Source organism: Hemitrygon akajei, chromosome 2 (genome assembly GCF_048418815.1).
Source record: "Hemitrygon akajei chromosome 2, sHemAka1.3, whole genome shotgun sequence".
Lineage (NCBI taxonomy): Eukaryota > Metazoa > Chordata > Chondrichthyes > Myliobatiformes > Dasyatidae > Hemitrygon > Hemitrygon akajei.
The window spans coordinates 100,788,153-100,806,158 of NC_133125.1; positions in this window are offsets into that span (position 1 = coordinate 100,788,153).

Below are 18,006 nucleotides of genomic sequence, written 5' to 3' on the forward strand. Positions count from 1 at the left end.
TAGCCTTCTTCATTGTCCACATTACAGCCAATTGCAGCGTCATCCACATGCCAACTAATCCAAATCGTCAATATAAATGACAAAGAACAGTGGAACTAGCACTGATTCCTGAGATACACCACTGGTCATATGTCTCCAATCTGAAAAACAAACCTCTTCTATTGCCATCTGATTAGTTCCACCAAGCTAATTTATATCAAAATTGCCAACTGATCCAGGATCTCAACTAGCCTGCCACGTGGGATATTGTTAAGGTCTACGTAGACATCATCTACTGCCTTGCCCCCAATGGGCCTCTTCACACCTCATCTCAAACTTCAGTCAAATTTCAAAGATTCAAAGTACATTTATTATCACAATATGTATGCAGTATACAACCCTGAGATTCATCTTTCCCACAGACCCCCGTGAAACAAAGAAGAACCATGGAACCTGTTCGAAGAAAGAGAAACATCAACCCCCATTTGCAAAAAACACAAATTGTGCAACGGCAACAAAAAAAGAGAGTGAAAACACAGGATATAAAACACAAAAGGCATATTTCAGTTCAGCTCAATGTTCATTATCTGCAGGCTGTCCCGATTCAGAATCGCCCAAAGTAACCACAACAAAAAAGGAGTGACCAGGAAGCTAGCAGAGATCATGAAAGTGAACTCAATAGGTTCAATAGGTACATTTAATGTCAGAGAAATGTATACAATATACATCCTGAAATTCTTTTTCTTCACAAATATCCACAAAAACAGAGGAGTGCCCCAAAGACTGAATGACAGTTAAATGTTAGAACCCTAAAGCCCCCCCAACTCCCCCCTCCCATGCACAAGCAGCAGGAAAACAGCATCAGCCCCCTCCGCTGAGCACTCAACCGTGTAGCAAAGCATCAATAAAGACACAGACTTGCAGTACCCCAAAGTGTACTTGTTCACCCAGTAATTCAACATTCCCTCCCGAAGAAGGGAAAAAGATGTAGACCCATTTCACAGGGAGAGGGAAGACAACTCACCAATTCATGATGTTAAAAGACTGTTGCGTCGCTTTTTCCGAGCTCTGCACCCAGTGAGTTGTGCCAAAAAGGATCGGCTCTCTGGACATGCAACCCACAGCAGCTAACCCACTGCTCCTGATGTTCTGTGTTCTCTCGTGGTGCCTCAGTCAGGGGCACCGGCCTTGAATCAGCCCATTTTCAAAGCCGTGAAAATCCGGCACCCTGAAGGCGCTCTAGTCTTCCAGGCTGCATCCTTAGGATATCAAAAAGCGGCTGGTCATGAGGCCCTGAGAGTGGGTCCATCCCCTCAAAGAACCAGTCAGAGTGTAACTCCAGGGTCTTCAAAAGAACCTGGAAAAGGAAAAAAGGAGATATCAAAGAGAGAAATAGAGCTGCTCCTGTAGCCGCAAGCAATGGACTCATCACTTAGCACCATCATCACTTCGCTCCACCCTCTTCGCTAGAGTCCACAAGCCGAGTCGATTTAACCTTGCTCATCACCATCCTCCCACAGCATCGAGGGAAAGAGAGAGAGAGGTCATTTGAACACAAGAACCCTCAGGAGTAGGGACTGAGAAGGAGAGAAAGACCATCACACCATGACACCCTCCTCCGGCAGTTGCATGCGAGAGACTGGTAGACAATCCTGAACACTTGCTTGCCTCTGCACCTGCCTTGATGATTTGAATCTTCCTCGGCACTTTAATCAGGGAGAGATGGAGTTAATTGGGGGCTCGTGCCCCGTCTCCAGGCTTCCTGGCCTCCATGCCTCACACCTTACTCGCAGCCCCTCTCTCTTTCGGAGAGAGCAAAATGCCAGAGCGCCCGACTGGCCCAAAAACATACCGTCAGAATGTAGGTGACAGGCTCCAACAGTAGCAGAACCAGGCTGGAAATAAAAAGAAGACATAAAAGAAGTGAAAGGAGTGGCTTTGTGAACCATCTTGAAGATGTCACCCTTGGTAGCGTTGTTTGCCGGTGCCATCTTCTTCTGGATTTATGAGACATAGCTCACATGCATAAAGCCATACTGACTACCCCGAATCAATTCTTAACTTACTGAAAGATCATGTCCCTCAGAATCCCCTCTGGTAACTTCCACACCACTGATGTTAGGCTCACCAGCCTGTAATTTATTTAGCCTGGTTTGTCTGTAGTTAACTGGATTCTCCTTGCAACCCTTTTTATATAAAGGCATAACATTAGCCAACCTCTAGTTTTCCAGTGCCTCGTCCATGGCTAGAAATGACACATATATCTTTACCAGAGCCACTGGAAGTACTTCCCCAGGTTCCCAATATTCTTGGACATACCTGGTCAGGCTGCCGGGATTTATCCTTCTCAGTATGGTTCAAGACTGCCAACGCCTCTTCTTTTGTAAAGTGGACATGTTCCAAGACATCACTATTCATTTCCCTAGTTATCTGTTGTAAATACAGATGAGAAATATTCATTTATACCTCACTGATCCATGGGCCCACATTAAATCTTGAGGGACCTATTCTCTCTCTGGTTAACCTTTGGTTCTCAATATACTTGCAGAATCTCTTGAATTCTCCTTTACCCTTTTCCATGTCCACTTTTTGCCCTCCTGATTTCCTTCTTGAAGATACTCTTATCTTTCTTACACTTCTCAAGAGATTCTCTCGATCCCAGATGCCTATACTTGACACATGCCTTCTTTTTTCCTGAGCAAAGTTTCAATATCCCTTGTCAATGAGAGCTTCCTCATCCTTCTAGCCTTGACCTTCATTCTAACAGGAATGTGCAGTCCCTGAAGTCTCCTTGCCTCACTTTTAAAAGCCTCTCACTTGCTAGACATCCACTTACCTTCGAATAACCTCTCCCAATCAAGCTTTACAAGTTCATCGCTATTGCCTTGGAAACTTCCCTTGCTCAAATTTAGGAGTTTAGCTTGCAAACCCATCCTATCTTCTTTCTGAACTATTTAAAAACTAATAGAATTATGGTCATTGGCACCAAAGAACATTTCCACTGATACCTCAGCCTGTGAAGGACCAGATATAAACTAGTCACAATTGAAGAGTAAATAAGCTGGCAACACAAACAGTAAAAAAAGAGAGAAAATGTATCAAAATTTACGAAGGATTTGGATCACTTATACAATAGTTAGATATGTGGAGGATGAAATTCAACATGGATTAATATGAACATAGAACATAGTTAGAACAGTACAACACAGGAACAGGCCCTTTGGCTGCAATGTTGTGCTAAACCAATTAAATTAGTAATAAAATGGGAAACTAAATAAATCCTCTCTTCCTACACAATGTCCATATCCTTGCATTTTTCTCACATTCACGTGCCTGTCTAAGTATGTCTTAAAAGTCGCTAATGTTTTTCCCTCTATCACCACCCCAGGCAGCGCATTCCAGGCATCCACCACTTCCTGTGTTAGAAACTTGCCCCTCACATCTATTTTGAAATTACCCCCTCACTTTAAAAGCATGCCCACTAGTATTAGACATTTAACTCTAGGAAAAAGATACAGACTGTCTACTCAATCTGTGCCTCTCATAATCTTGTAAACCTCTATCAGATCTCCCCTCAGCCTCCACTGCTCCAGATAGAACAACCCAAGTTTGTCCAAACTCCCGATATCACATGTGCCCTCTAATCCAGACAGCACCCTGGTTAACCTCTTCTGCACCTTCTCCTAAACTTCAATATCCTTCCTATTCTGGGGTGACCAGAACTGTATGCAATATTCCAGATGTGGCCTAACTAGAATTTTATAAAGCTGCAACATATCTTCCTGACTTTTGAACTCAATATCTCGATGAATAAAGGCAAATATGCCATATCCCTTCTATCAATGTGTGTAGCCACTTTCCGGGAGCTATGAACTTGGACTCCAAGATCCCCCTGCTCATCAACACTGTCAAGAGAAGTGTATCTCTTGCAGCAAATAGAGTGGCCACAGAGCGTACATTTGTTGTCTTCTGCTGCTGTAGCCCATCCACTTCACGGTTTGATGTGTTGTGCATTCAGAGATGATCTTCTGCACGCCACTGTTGTAACATGTGGTTATTTGTCTTCCTGTCAGCTTGAACCAGTCTGGCCATTCTCCTCTGACCTCTCTCATTAACAAGTCATTTTCATCCACAGAACTGCAAATCACTGGCTGTTTTACTTTGTTTCTCACACCATTCTCTGTAAACTCTAGAGAGATGCTTGTGTGTGAAAATCCCAGGAGATGAGCCATTTCTGAGATACTCAAACCACCTTGGCTGGCACCAACAATCATTCCGTGGTCAAAGTCACTTAGGTCACATTTCTTCCCCTTTCTGATGTTTGGTCTGAACAACAACTGAACCTCTTGGCTATGTCTGCATGTTTTAATGCATTAAGTTGCTGCCACATGATTGGCTGATTGGATATCTGTATTAATGAGCAGGTGTATAGCTGTCAAAATCAAAATGAATTTATCATCAAAGGACAGATATGTCACCATATACAGTGGAACACCCCTTAACCCAAAATCCGAAAGCCAATGAAATCCAACATTGGAAAATTGCACGAGATGTTAAGGTTCCTGGATGATGCACCGGTCTCTGCATGCCACAGACAGCTCTCACTCAACATCAGGAAAACTAAAGAGCTGATCGTGACTACAGGAGGAAGAAGCTGGAGGTCCAGGAGCCAGTCCTTATCAGCAGAATAGAGATGGGGAGGATCAGTTGCTTTAACTTCTTTGGCATTATCACGTCAGGGGATCCTGGGACCAGCACAGAAGGGTCATCACAAAAAAGCCACAGTAGAAGTTCGCATTGATTCGGCATGTCACAAGTAACTTTGACAAACTTCTATAGGTGTGCAGTGGAGAGTATCCTGACTGGTTGCATCACAGCTTTCTATGGAAACACCAACGCCCAGGAATGGAAAAGGCCACAGAAGGTGGCGGATGGCAGGGAAAAAGAAAATTGGAATCAATTTCACTGAAATCAGGCTGGAATGAACGTACAAAAACTAGCATGTCATCTAAAACTTCTACAGATACACGGTGGAGAGTTCCCTACGGGTTGCATCACGGCCTGATGTGGAAACACCGATGACCGGGAATGGAAATGCCTGCAAAAAATAGTGGACACAGCACAGTGCATCATAGAAAAGCCCTTCCCAGCATTGAGTGGAGTCAAATGGAACGCTGCCACAAGAAAGCCCCACTCTCCAGGCTATGCCCTCTTCTCACTACTGCCACTGGGTAGAATGTGGAAAAGCTTTCAGTCCTACACCACTAGGTTCAGAAACAGTTGTTACCCTACAAACATCAGGCTCCTGAACCAACATGGATAACTTCAACTGTGGTAACTTCTACTTTACAAAAAGACCACTCGACAATTTGATGGCCAAAAAAGCATCTTTATCGGGGACGGCAAATGATATTTACAATACAGAGGTTTCGTGCGGCCTGGGTGGAGGAACTATATACAAAGCATACTGGGAGTAAAAAGAGCGGAAGTAAATACCCCGCCAACCCCAGATCCCGCCTCTTGCTACCAACAGCTTCCTGATTAGTATTAACTTACTTTTAATAATACTCACATTACAACACTTCTCCCCCTTTAAAATCCAACATTCCCCAAATATAGAAGAACTGGGAAATAAAAACAGTGGGATCATTAGCAACAGGTTACGAATACAAAAACACCTAAAAAAGTGGCAAATTCAACATTCAATCTAACAACAAAAGAAACTATCCAATCAAAGATTCAGTCTGTCAGGAGGTTTGCGAGGGCGCTGCGATCTACGCACTACTCCCGGTGACCCAGCAGGCACCGCTGGTGAGGATGTTTTGGGTGGATCCAGTGTTGGGGACACGAGAGGGGTCTGTGTGTCCGCGTGAGAATGTCCATCCTCTTCAGGGGACTTTGCCCCCTCTGCCAGTGTCTCTCCCTCTAGCAAAGTCAATGGTGGACATGCTTCCCCAGTAGTCTGTCTCACCATTGGAAACTCCATGGAACTGTCCATCTCTGAGCTGGAATCATGACGCAGACGCACGTGGTCCTGATGTCTGCGGAAAACACGCCCATCGGTCAACTTAACAACATAGGAGACTGGACCACTCTGCTTAAGAATAACACCAGGTAGCCTTTGCTGATTGTTTCTCACATAGACATTGTCATCCGGTTCTAACTGTCTCTCATGCGCATGTTGATCATGTCCCTCCTTCTGCTTTTCCTGCTTTCTCTCCACTTTTGCCTTCATGTCCGGGCATAGCAGGTCCAATCTTGACCTAGGCCTATGCCCCATCAGCATCTCTGTTGGAGTGCGTGCAGTCGTAGTGTGGTGAACTACATATACCTGACTGGACACGCCCCCTGATGACTGCTCCTGTGGCTCCTCCCACAGACCCCTGTATAAAGGTGATGGAGATCTGAGCCTGGCCTCTCTGTCTCCAGGATGTAGTATAGTGGTCACTCACTGCTTGTTCCTTCTTCCAGTCAATAAAAGCCGATATCTCGCCTTTACGTCTCAGAGTGAGTTATTGATGGTGCATCACGTAGTCTGTGGAGTGAGGCGGTATTTAAACAGGAAACATGAAAGCCGGGTACAAAGAGAGTCCCCTGTCATTCACTTCAGGCCTTCCTTCACTGTCTGAACAACCCGCTCAGCCAAGCCATTTGAGGCTGGGTGGAAAGGGGCCGTCCGAATGTGACGAATGCCATTCTGCCGCACGAACTCACCGAACAGCTCACTGGTGAATGTTGGGCCATTATCAGTGACCAGATTGTCAGGCAACCCGTGGACTGCAGACACTTGCCTGAGTTTGTCTATGGTTGAGGGGCTGTGATGTTGCTCATGATGTGAGCTTCGATCCATTTGGAATGCACATCTACCATTACAAGACACATCTGTCCCATAAAGGGGCCAGCAAAGTCCAAATGTAGCCTAGACCAGGGGTAGACTGGCCACTCCCATGGGTGCAAAGGAGCTGGTGGTGGCATGTTCTGATTGGTCTGACATTGCGCGCATGATTTTACCTTGTTCTCTGATCCTGATCCATTCTTGGCCACCAGATGTAGGATCTTGCAAGGCTTTTCATTCGAGACACCCCTGGGTGAGTCTCATGAATATCCTCCACAACCTGTGAATGGTCAGGGGGAGGCACGATGACCCTTGCCCCCCAGAAAATGCAACCATCCTGCAGACTCAGTTCAGTCTTGTGTTTGGCATAAGGCCTCAGTTCCTCTTCTTTCACGACTCTGGGCCAACCTTGTAAAAGGAAAGTCTTGACTTGAGACAGGACTGGGACCCTCTCTGTCCATTGCTTGATCTGGGTCACCTTTACAGGTGTCACGGACAGCCTCTCCAATGAAAGCACAGTCTCTGGAGGCACATATGTAGTAACAGGCGGCTCAGGTAAAGGGAGTCGACTCAGTGCATCGGCGTTTGCATTATCCCCACCCGCTCTGTACACTATAGTATACTGGTAGGCTGACAATGTGAGAGCCCAATGCTGTATCCTGGCTGAGGCTAGCGGTGGGATGCATCCGGTCTCCCTAAAAAGGTTCATCAGTGGTTTATGGTCCATATAAATTGTGAATGCACGTCCATAGAGGTACTGATGAAAATGTTTGACTGCAAAAACAATGGCCAGACCCTTTTTGTCTAGCTGTGAATATCCCTTCTCAGCAGCCGTCAGGGTACATGAAGCAAAACCAATCGGCTTCTCTGAACGGTCCTCCATTACGTGTGAGAGAACTGCCCCAACTCCATAGGGCGAAGCGTTGCATGAAAGGGTGATCTCCTTGTCTGGGTCATAGTGAACGAGCAGCTTCACTGAGTGCAGGAGTTCTTTCACTTCCTTGAAAGCTTCCTCCTGCTCTTCACCCCACTGCCACTTAGTGTCATTGTGAAGCAGCTTATACAGTGGGGTCAAAACCTTTGAGAGGTCAGGAAGAAACTTGCCATAATAATTCACCATGCCCAAAAATGATCTGAGTTCAGTGATGCTCTTGGGGCTTGGGGCCTCCTTGATAGCTCTCACTTTGTCCTTCACTGGGCAAAGCCCCTCAGCTGTAATCTTGTGTCCCAAGTAGGTCACACTCGGAGCCAGGAACACACATTTTCCGTGTTTCAACCGCAGCCCTGCATCTGACAGCCTCTTCAGCACCTGTTCTAAATTAGCCAGATGCTCCCCCTCCACGGCTCCTGTGATCAAAATATCATCAAGATACACTGCTACATGCGGAATCCCCTGCAGCAAAGAGTCCATTGTCCTTTGGAAAATGGTGGGGCTAGATGCCACTCCAAACACCAGGCGATTGTATTTGAATAATCACTTGTGCGTATTGATGGTGACATACTCCTTTGAATCCTCGTCGAGCAGCAGCTGTTGGTAGGCGTAGCTCAGGTCCAGCTTTGTGAACAGCTTACCCCCTGGCAGGGTCGCAAACAGGTCGTCCACCCATGGCATTGGGTACTCCTTCAGCTTAGAGACCTGATTCACCATAAGCTTGTAGTCCCCACATATCCTCACCATTTTATCTGCCTTCAAAACTGGAACAATAGGAGCCGCCCACCTTGAAAACTGGACGGGCTCAATGATGCCCAGCCCCTGTAACCGTACCAGCTCCGCCTCGACTTTGCCTTTCACGGCAAAGGGCACCGACCTGGGCTTAAAAAAACATGGTGTGGCCTCAGGGTCGATGTAGAGTTTCACGGTCACGGCCTTCAGTGTGCCCAGTTCGTCCCCGAAAACGTCACTATACCACTGCAGAATGTCCTCTGTCATGCATGCATACTTAATTTCTTGCCAGTCAAGCCGGATTTTGCAAAGCCAATTGCGGCCCAAAAGACCGGGCCCACTGCCCTTAGCTATCACCAGCCTGGCTTCAGCCTTCTGGCCCCCGGCTGAAATATCCCCATATAACACCCCTAAGTGAGGTATGGGCTGCCCCGTATAGGTCCTGAGTTGGAGCTTAGATGGTCTGTTGGGAGGCAGGTTGGATCCCCATGTCCTCCTGTAGGTCTCTTCACTAATGACCGATGCAGAAGCTCCTGAATCAATCTCGAACTTAATGTCCTTTCCCTTGACAGTGACTGTGGCATAATATGGTTCAGGTGGTCCCTCATCCGTTTCCACCCCAAACATGTTGTAGGCACACGCTGCCTCTCCGTCTGCTTCTCCTAGGCGGTGTGTGGCTGCCTGAGTCTGTTGAGCTTTCCCCTGCCCAGGCTTAACCTTACCCTTAATGCTCCTGCACTTTTTAACAAAATGTTCCTTTTTGCTACAAGCATGGCAGACAGTATCTTTGAATTTTCAAACATTTGCATAGTGCGTTCCTCCTCACCAAAAACATTCCACCCACTTTTCCTGTCTACCAGTCTCCCTCCTGACTTGGAGCACTGCCGCCGACTGCAACCCCCCATACCCTTTCTGTATATCCTTGGCATTATTATCCCCCATCTCCATGCCTTGAGCAATCTCTAGGGCTGTCTTGAAAGTCAACGGTGGGGTTTCCCCCAACAAGCGGCATTGTACGGCGTCATTATTAATGCCACATACTAATCTATCATGGAGCATGTCATCCAACACAGCTCCGAAATCGCAATGCTCCGACAGCTGCCGAAGCTCGGCCACAAATTCACTCACAGACTGACCTGGCTTCTGGACATGGCTGTGAAACTTGAATCGTTGAACTATCACCGAAGGCTTCGGATTGTGGTGGTTCCCCACGAGCTTGACCAGTTCGTCATATGGAATTTCTCCCGGTTTCCGCGGTGTAGCTAAGTTCCTTATCAGCTTGTAAGTCTTTGTCCCACACACACTCGGGAGAATAGAGCACTTCTTAGCCTCCTCTGTAATTCCATTAGCACAGAAAAAGTGTCCCAACCTTTCCTCATACTCCGGCCAGTCCTCGGTCCTCTCCTTGAATTCACTGATATTTCCGAACGCAGACATCCGAACACGAGGCTCCTCACCCGCTCACAGCTCCTGATCGAAGTGGGCCGACCCGTCCACAAAACCAGTTTACCTCGTCACCAAAAATATGTGGTGATTTCTACTTTACAAAAAGACCACTCGACAATTTGATGGCCAAAAGAGCATCTTTATCTGGGACGGCAAATGATATTTACAATACAGAGGCTTCCAGGTACCTCGTGCGGCCTGGGTGGAGGAACTATATACAATGCATACTGGGAGTAAAAAGAGCGGAAGTAAAGACCACGCCAACCCCGGATCCCGCCTCTTGCTACCAACAGCTCCCCGATTAGTATTAACTTACTTTTAATAATACTCACATTACAACTTCAACCACCACTACTCTGACCTAATTCTATGAGCTACAGACTCTCTTGCAAGGACTCTTTACAGCTCACATTTTCAATATTATTTTTTATTTTCATAGTTTGTCGTCTTTGGCACATCAGTTGTCAGTATTTGTCTATGTATAGCTTTTAGTAAAATTCTATTGTATTTCTTTTTTCCTGTAAATGTCTGTAAGAAAATGAATCTCAAGGTAGTATACAGTAACATATATGTACTTTGAACTTTGATCTTAAAAATTATATCCAAATATCATCATGCAAACAGACCATCATCTTGATTAGTCACAGTATATGCCATGCCACAAACTTTGTACATACAGACTGTGGTGAACTACATATACCTGTCTGGACACGCCCCCCTCTGCTGACTGCTCCTGTGGCTCCTCCCACAGACCCCTGTATAAAGGCGGTTGGAGGCACTGCTCCCCCCTCAGTCTCCAGGATGTTGTGTGGTGGTCTCTTGCTACTAATTGTGGTCACTTGCAGCTAATAAAAGCCTATCGTTCGCCTCCCATCTCTGAGAGTTATTGATGGTGCATCACAGAGAAGACAGAACTTGTATTTATATTACGGTGAAGTATATTAATTGGAGTTCTGTTACACTGGATTCTGCAGATCCCAGTTCTTTAGTGAATAAAGGCTGGAGAACAGTAAACTTTAACCTTTATCCGTTGAGCCTTGGGGAAGTTGCACCTAATTTTAGTGCATCCCTTAGCAATCAGTTCTGAATCTTATAGTGAAAGGAAAGTAATTGCAATGGGACTGAGTTGCTATTGACATAAATGAGTCTGACATTTTAATGTGGACCCAGGAGCAGCACTTCTCTCAGCAGAAAATTCACATATATATTTGTTTGCAGGGGTTCCCAACCTGGAGTCCATGGACCCCTTGTTCCATGGCATAAAAAAAAGGTTGGGAACCCCTAGTTTAAAGCTTAACTACTTAATTGAAGCTTAACTTGCAGTCAAGCTAAAGAACCAATCTTAGTCCCTGTTAATACTGGAAACACAACACCGCCATTTTGGTTGCAATCAGAGCCAAGAAATTTCCAAGTCGGGTTCTAAAGCGTGCATTAAAGTTTTAATTACTTCTAACTTCAAATCTATGTGAGGACAAATTTATCCCTGTCATCTCAACAATAAGTTTCCCCAAACCTTTTGTGAATCAAAACCTATCAGAAACCAGCATGTGTGCAAGTGCTCTATTCAATTAGTGCACTTGGACCAGAAAGAAATATCCCAGGACAACGTTACTGCTTCTGCAGCAAACAGTCGTCAACATGAAAAATTCTTCCAGTCCATCTCATCCATTTCCACATGCACTTTTAACATCAATCTTAGGGACGTTATAAGCACTGGATTGCAATGAGCAATTCTTTCATTGTTTCCTTGATCCTACAAATAGCTATCAAAGATTGCCTTGTGCATTAGGTGAAGGACGTGGAATTATTCATCTGATCCATACAATCATTTGTGCCAAGAGGATGAGGCTACAGACTGTTTGAGATTGGGGAGGGTATAGAAGATGGATTTAGTTTGTAATTTATAGCATATTTATGTCTTTGCATGGTAGCATAGTGGTTAGCACAACGATTTACAGCACAGGTGACCCAGGTTCAATTCCCACCACTGCCTGTAAGAAGTTTGTACGTTCTTCATGTGATTGCATCGATTTTCTCCCACAGTCTAAAGATGAATTGGTTGTTAGGTTAATTAGTCATTGTAAATTGTCTGGTGATTAGGCTGGGGTTAAATTGGGGCATTGCTGGGTGGCACAGCTCGAAGGGCTGGAAGGGTCTATTCTGCATGGTATCTCAATAAAAAATAAATTTACTGTTGCCACAAATCTCACATTATATACGACAGTGATAATAAACCTGATTCTGATTCTGAAAGAGGGTTGGAAAAGACAGTGGCAGCGTGAGGATGGGGGAGAAGGTAGGGAAGGAGATCGGTATAACAAAAAGAACAGAAGAGCCAAGAGCAGGACAATTGTCCTCTCACTCATTAAAATGTTGGCTAATACCTGGGATGAAGGGATTTATGAAGATCAGGCAGACTTCTCCAAGACTGTGCTGGTGATACGTGCTGACGTTTTGTGGGCAGTACACAAAAGTACTAATATACATCACTCATCTTAGTACACGAAGGCCAAGGAGGGCACGAAATTGTCTGGGAAACTACAAAAATTCTGGCAGAAGCACAAAACAAGAACTCTTCTTAGAAGCTCTGTTCTCAACAGAAGTCTCTATTAATAAGCGTATTGAACTGAATGCAATTTTATGAACCTATGCGTCTGAGGCATCGGGGCTGAGGGGTGAGCTGTGGATACACAAGGAACCAACGCTCACACAACCAATAACTAAGGGTACAGGACATCGGAGATCACTCAGCTATCTGGTTGGCTAGGACCCAGCGGAGACTAGCGGTCATCGCAACAGCCAACCAATCAGAGCAACGAGTCGGACCAGTATAAACGCAAGCCCTTGGCAGAAACAATACTCAATTGCACACTGCTGATGTCACCTCAAATGTTAACAAAATGCTTGCAACCTGGCCTACCGGCTCAGTGGAACACCCTACAAACTAATATATATACTTTAAAAATAAATTTACTTTGAACTTTGAGAGGTTGAACAGGTTGGCTCAACATCACTTTCCTGCCCTTTACCCAACCTCTTTGAATCCCTTGTAATTTAAATGCACTCCTACTCATGCCTAGAGTACGTGCAGTGACCTTGTATCCTCCGCTTTGTGGGTTGAGAATTCCAAAGAATTACAACTATCCGAGAGAAGAAACTCCTCCTTGGCTCCATCTTAAAAGATAATTCTTTATTCTGAATCCATACCACTTCTGGATCACCTCAGGAAGGGGAAAAACCTTTCAGCATCCCCGTCAATGTCAATGTCAAATATATTTGAATAGGATCACCTCTAGCTCTTTTGAACTCCATTGAGTATAGGCCCAGCCACTCTTCATAGGTCATCTAAAAATCAACCTCGTGAACATTCCCTACACTGTAAATATACTCAAATGCAAATATTTCCTTCCTCAAAACTAAAATCAAAACAGTTTAGAAACAAGGTGTAGTTTCATCAGCAGCCATTAAATTTAAATCAAAATTTCACTACTTAGGTACCCCATTTACCTTGTAATAAAGATCAACATTCTGGTTACTTTCTTAAACACTTATTTGCATACCAACTCTGTTTATTCCATGCACTACAAATACCCTTACCTGACTTTCTGCTTTCTGTTGGAAAACAAACTTTTGAATGAGGGAGTTTTTTTATAATAGGCTTTTATTATCTATTATCAGAGTGATCTGCAGTAATTATTTAGATGAATGAATGAATGAATGAAATTAATTTATTTCGGTCAGTACAAACATAACAAAAAGCATCATTTACAATGATGATTTCATGACAATGATTTCATAGGACAAAATTACAACAAAAAACATAGATATTCTTTAAAACAGACCGAAAGGGTGTAGGTTGAAGCTACAGCTTATTACGCCTACCTCCTTACTTATACAAAAACATATTTGGCTTCAATCATCACATCAAAAACAAAAAAAATCATAATCTTTTAACAAAAAACAAATTCCAAATATCATTTATTTACATTACTCCCATTCATTTTAAATCATGTATTTTATATTTGTTCATTAAATCATTTTTAAATAACTTGTTAAGTGTAGTGCATTTTTTTAAATTCTCACTACAACTTTCCCATAGATTCACCCCTGACTGAAATACGATGATTTTTTATATTTGTCCTTATCCTTTGTTTTTGAAATAAACATGTTCCTCTCAAATCATGTTGACTTTCTCTCATTTTAAACAATCTTTGGATACTTTGTGGTAGCTGTCCATTTTTTACTTTATACATAATTTGTATTATTTTAAAATATATGAAATCTCTCAATTTTAAAGTGTTTAGTTGAATAAATAGTGGATTGGTTGGCTCATAATAACTTGTCTTATTTACAATCATGTAACTTTCTTTTTGAAGTAGAGAAAGTGAATTTGTATTTGTTTTGTATGTATTTCCCCATACCTCTACACAGTAACTCATGTATGGGACTATAAGTGAACAGTATAATATATACAAAGATTCCTGATTTAAGAAATCTTGCGCTTTGTGCATTATTGCAATAGATATTGACATTTTCACTTTGACATAATTTATTTGTGGTTTCCAACTTAATTTACTATCTATTACCACTCCTAAAAATTGTTTCAGATACCTTATCAATTTCAACATTATTTATTCTAAGTTTACTGTATGAGTTTGGTATACAGTTTCCAAATATCATGAATTTAGTTTTATTTAGATTCGGTGATAATTTGTTAATATCAAACCATTTCTTCATAATTTTTAGTTCTTTCTCCACTGTATCCAAAAGTTGTTTTAGATGTTCCCCACTACAAAATATAGTTGTATCATCAGCAAATAATATACATTTTAATGTCTGAGAGACCATACATATATTGTTTATATACAAAATGAACAGCAATGGAACAAGCACTGAACCTTGTGGAACCCCACAAGTTACCCTCAAAAGTTTTGAATTTGAGTTGTTTATATGTACATACTGATACCTGTCTTCCAAATAACTACTTAACCAGTCATGTGCCACCCCTCTGCTACCATATTTTTCTAATTTTGTTAATAATAGTTTATGGTTGATGGTGTCAAATGCTTTATTTAGATCAAGGAATATTTCTACTGTGTATTCATTTCTTTCTATAGCATTTGATATTACTTCTACAAAACCTATTAATGCTATTGTAGTGATTCTGTTTTTTTCTGAAACCTTATTGCTGTTCACAGAGTATATTATATTTTGTTATAAAATCATTTAACCTTCTTACAAATATTTTTTTCCAATATTTTGGAAAACTGTAAGAGCAAAGAAACTGGTCTATAATTTGAAAATACGTGTTTATCTCCAGCTTTGTATATTGGATCACTGCCATTTCATCATGTTCCATTAGATAGATGATAGATAGATAGATACTTTAGTCATCCCCATGGGGAAATTCAACTTTTTTCCAATGTCCCATACACTCGTTGTAGCAAAACTAATTACATACAATACTTAACTCAGTAAAAATATGATATGCATCTAAATCACTATCTCAAAAAGCATTAATAATAGCTTTTAAAAAGTTCTTAAGTCCTGGCGGTAGAATTGTAAAGCCTAATGGCATTGGGGAGTATTGACCTCTTCATCCTGTCTGAGGAGCATTGCATCGATAGTAACCTGTCGCTGAAACTGCTTCTCTGTCTCTGGATGGTGCTATGTAGAGGATGTTCAGAGTTATCCATAATTGACCGTAGCCTACTCAGCGCCCTTCGCTCAGCTACCGATGCTAAACTCTCCAGTACTTTGCCCACGACAGAGCCCGCCTTCCTTACCAGCTTATTAAGACGTGAGGCGTCCCTCTTCTTAATGCTTCCTCCCCAACACGCCACCACAAAGAAGAGGGCGCTCTCCACAACTGACCTATAGAACATCTTCAGCATCTCACTACAGACATTGAATGACGCCAACCTTCTTAGGAAGTACAGTCGACTCTGTGCCTTCCTGCACAAGGCATCTGTGTTGGCAGTCCAGTCTAGCTTCTCGTCTAACTGTACTCCCAGATACTTGTAGGTCTTAACCTGCTCCACACATTCTCCATTAATGATCACTGGCTCCATATTAGTTGCTTGTTCCTAATTTCTGGGGAATTATTTCTGGTATGGAGGTAAGATAGTATAGTAGAGAGGGGCCTCTACACAGGATCAGAAAAAGCTGCGGAGGATTGTAAACTCAGCCAGCTTCTCACTATCAAGGACAACTTCAAAGGGCAATGCCTCAGAATGGTGGCATCCATCATTAAGGACCCCCACCCAGGACATGCTGTTTTCTCAATACTACCATCAGAGAGGAGGTACAGGAGCCTGAAGACACACGACACACACTCAACATTTTAGGAGCAGCTTCTTACTTTCCGTCGTCTGATTACTGAATGGTCTGTGAATGCATGACACTGCTTCACTATTTTTGCACTGCTTATTTAATTTTAAATGTGTGCGCACACACACACACACACACACACACACACACACACACACACACAGACACACACACACACACACACACACACACACACACACACACACACACACACACACACACACACACACACACACACACACACACACACGGTACTACGCCTTGCCCAAGGGTGACGTGACCTGCAGGTTAGTGGAGGGATGGAGCACCTTACACCTCTTCTTTTACACATTCTTTTTCTTATGGTATAGTGTACAGTGTATTTCATGTTTTGTACTGTACTGTGGTCACAATACAACACATTTCATGACATGTCAGTGATTATAAACCTGATTCTGATTTCCCTGTAGAATCTCCTTTTGTCTGCTTTTCTATTTTTGCTGGTTGACTTCAGCAGGAAGGAATGGAGAAGGTAGGGGTGAACAGGGTGGAAAGTGAAGGTAAGGAGAAATGGAGGGGTGAAAACAGGAATGGGGAATGGTGAGTGGGAAAAGGCGGGCAGGGAGAGAATGTGACAACTGGCGGTGGGGAGTTCGAGGCAGAGAAGGTGATGACAGCATGGAAAAAAGAAGATTGGGAGAAGCCAGGATGATGACAGGTAGGGAGAAGACAATAGGACAGGTGGAGGCCCAGGATGGGCAATGTCAGCGGCACAGTGGTTAGCACAGTGCTCTACAATACCGGTGACGCAGGTTCAATTCCTGCTGCTACCTATAAGGAATTCTCCTTTTGACCGCGTGGGTTTTCTCCGGGTGGAGCAACCACAGCAGTTTCCTCCCACTGTCCAAAGATGGTTGGTACGTGAATTGGTCATTGTAAATTGTCCCATGATTAGACTAGAGTTAAATCAGGGGATACTGGGTGCTGTGTCTTGAAGGGCTGGAGGACCTATTCCACACTGTATCTCAATAAATAAAGAGGCTTTCTGGGAGAGGACAAGGAGAATGCTGGCAGAGAGGGAAAATGGGTGCAAGGAAAGAAGAAAGAAGGAATAGCTGAAGGGAAGGAAGGAAGGGAGACAAGATAAAAAGGAGCAAGGATGGAGGGATGAGGGGAGAAAATGGGGGGGGAGGGATGATGGGAGGAGGACCATGGATGGGAGGGAGGATAGGTGGGGAGAAAATGAATCTCAAGGTAGTATATGATGGTGTATACTGTATGTACTTTTGATAATACATTTACTTTGATGTTGAATTATTTTGTGGGGCAGGGGAGTGGGAGTGAAGGTGTACAGGTGAAGGAGGGGTGAGGAGGATGGGTGAAGGGACAGACAGAGGATGGTGAAAGGATGGACGGAGGTACTGAGGGAGAAAGAATAGGCAGAGGAAGGGAGGAATGGATGAAGGATGTGAGAATGGACACAGGGAGGCAGTGAGGTTGGATGAAGAAAGGGATAGAGAAAGGATAGGTGAAGAGATTGTAAAGGTTAGAGGAAGGATGGGTGAAGAGTGAGTGAGGGATAGAGGAAGAATGGGTGTAGGTGGGAATGAGGGATAGAGGAAAGATGGGCGAAAGGAGTGGGGGGTTGAGGAAAGATGGGTGAAGAGAGGAGTGAGGGATAGAGGAAGGATGGGTGAAGAGGGAGTGAGGGATAGAAGAAGGCTGGGTGTAGGTGGGAGTGAGGAATAGAGGAAATGGGTGAAGGGAGGAGTGG